The sequence below is a fragment of the Bos javanicus genome, chromosome 13, assembly GCF_032452875.1.
Source record: "Bos javanicus breed banteng chromosome 13, ARS-OSU_banteng_1.0, whole genome shotgun sequence".
Taxonomy (NCBI): domain Eukaryota; kingdom Metazoa; phylum Chordata; class Mammalia; order Artiodactyla; family Bovidae; genus Bos; species Bos javanicus.
Genome location: NC_083880.1, coordinates 67,552,071 through 67,555,099, shown reverse-complemented (window position 1 = coordinate 67,555,099; position 3,029 = coordinate 67,552,071).

Genomic DNA, 3,029 nt, shown 5'->3' with positions numbered 1-3,029 from the left:
TTTGGCCGTGGGGTATATGGGACCTTTGTTCCACCACCAGCACCCCCTGCATTGAAAGGATGGAATCTTAACTGCTGGACCGCCAGGGAAGTCCATGGGATCTGTAATTTTTAAAGAGGGCCCCAGGGTGAAGTTGCGGTTTGGGGAGGGGGGTAGTCATTTTATCTGGCCCAAGGCTTCACCATCCCGAGAGGTCACCGCAGTAACCTCTGCCTCTAACTGCCCTCGGGTTCCTCCAAAGCCCTTCCGGGAGCTACCATCTCTCAGCACACCCCGTTCCCTCTGCCTGGCCTGCTGTCTCCTTTTTCTCCGTTTAACCTTCATTGGTTTTTTTAGATCTCAGCCCAGATACCATTTTCTCAGAGGAGGCTTCCTAGACACCCCTCAGTCAAACCCCCCGGTTTTGGCTCTCATGGCCTCAGGAACCACAGTATAGTTAGTTGTTACGTGGTTGTGACTTGGATTCATGTCCGCGTCTCCTATCTGACAGTGTCATGGGTTGAACTGTGTCCCCACCTCACCCCTAAATCCACATGATGCGGTGCTTCAGAACGTGACCATATTTGGACATGGGGCCTTTAAAGAGGTGATGATGGGGAAAGGAGGTCCTCGAACTGGGCTCTCATCCAGTATGCTTGGTGTCCTTATGAGAAGAGGAGGGACTTGCCTGGTGGTCCAGTAGCTAAGACTATGTCCTCCTAGTTCAGGGGGCCCAGATTGGACCCCTGGCCGGGGAAGTAGATCACTCACGCTGCAACTAAGACCCACTGTAGCCAAGTAAATAAATAAATTTTAAAAAAAGAAAGAAAGAAGAGAAAGAGTGATTCAGGAGTTCCCTGGTTTCCTAGTGGTTAGGGTTCCAGGCTTTCATCGCCAGGGCCCAGGGTCAGACCCTGGTCAGGGAACTGAGATCCCGCAAGCCAGGTGGCACAGCCAAAAAAAAAGAGAGAGAGAGATTAGACACAGAGAACAGACCACGTGAGACAGTGGAAGAAGACAGTCATCTTCAAGCCAAGAAAAATGGCCTTAGAAGAAACCAACTCTGCTGATCCCTTGATCTCAGACTTCTAACCTGCAGAATTATGAGAAGACAAGTTTCAGTTGTGAAGCCCCCAGTGTGTGGTCTTCTGTTAGGGTGGCCCTAACAAGCTAACATACAGATGGTGAGCACCTCTGGTCAGATGAAAGTATTAGTCGCTCATTCGTGTCCGGCTCTTTATGACCCCGAGGACTGTAGCCCACCAGGCTCCTCTGTCTGTGGAATTCTCCTAGGGGAGGAAATGGCAAGCCACTCTAGTATTCTTGCCTGGAGAATTCCATGGGCAGAGGAGCCTGGTGGGTTATAGTCCATGGGGTCGCAAAGAGGTGGACACAACTGAACGACAAACACCTCTGGTCAGGAGCCGTGTCTGTTTCATTTACTGCTGAATTTCCAGGACCTAACAAAGCTGGGCACACAGGCAGGGACACAGAAGGGACTTGTTGCGTGAATGATGTCACCTTTTACGAGACTTTTGAGGGAAAACACAATACAGGTCCTGGCCTACACAAAGGCTTCAGTAAACAGCGCTTGCAAATGCAGCAAGATAATACTTGGGGGTTATAAACTGAAGTTTAGATTGTCTTCCTTCAATTGTTGTTTTGTAACTCTTTGCCTCTGGGAAAGGACAGACACCACCCAGAGGGAACACAGTGGCTTCTCCGTCCTGAACTGCAAATAGAGTCTGTAACAGTCACAGCCCAGGGAGTCACTGGAGAGCCAAGGCACTTTTCACATACTGCTGCCTCAGGCAAGAGAGGAAAGCTTTTTTGGAATTCTAGAAATCTAGGCTTGGAAGATAAAGAGACAAAGCCTGAGGAAGAAAGTAAGATGTTTCTCCCCAAATGACAGATTGGTTGAAGAGATGCTCACCTTCAGAATGATTAGGGAAGTACAGAGAAAACATCCATAGCAGAAAAGCCGACAGCCGTCAGAAATAGCCACAAAAAAGGTCCTTCCATCCTGAGGCAGTCTAGGATGATGAAGCATGAATCCTAAGGAAAATCAACTCTGAATATTCATTGGAAGGACTGCTGCTAAAGCTGAAGCTCCAATACTTTAGCCACCTGATGAGAAGCACCGACTCATTGGAAAAGACCCTGATGCTGGGAAAGATTGAAAGCTAAAGAAATGGCAGAGGTTGAAATGGTTAGATAGTAACCACCGACTCAATGGACATGAACTTGAGCAAACCTTGGAAGGTAGTGAAAGATGGGGAAGCCTGGCGTTTTGCAGCCCATGGAGTCGAAAAGAATCAGACACGACTTAGCGACTGAACAACAACAACAAGGACTGTGAAATAGGAACTTCTTAGGGTTAAAGAGTCGGACACGACTGAGCGACTGAACTGAACTGACGGTTAGGGGACCAAACACTAGGCCCACTGCTTTGGAGAGGAATCGAGCATTGTTTGGGAAAGATGGCCGAGCAACTCCACATTTAGGAGTTCTTGGCCTGGAGAAAGCCTCACACCTGTGTAGGAACAGGCATTTCTTTGCGGCTTTGAAATCGAAAAAGATTGGCAGCGCTCTAAATGCCGGCTCATAGGGGAGTGGACATAATGAATTAAGGGGTATTTTAAGATGATGAAATTCTAAACAACAGAAAAAATGAACTGAAATAAAGCCACCTGTATCAACACAGAGAAATCTGGAAAACAAAATGCAACTGGGGGGAGGGGTGCAGAAAGCAAGTTGCAAATGGATGCTTTCAGTGTGATACTTTTATATATTCAAAAGGAAATAGCAACCAATATGAAATATACACAGGCGGTAGAATGGCCGCTACAGATTCATTCTCCATCCTTCACTCTGCTCTGCCTCACCGGGGATTAAACTGCAGGGATTCCCGTGTCTTCTGGCTCCTTCTAGGTTTTGGCCAAAGGGAGGCACCAGCGGATCAGTGGGCAGAAGAAATGAGACCATCTGAGTTGTCTGTGTCCCTCCATTGAGGGCCATGGCTCGTGGTGGTGGCCCACTCTAAGTTTTGA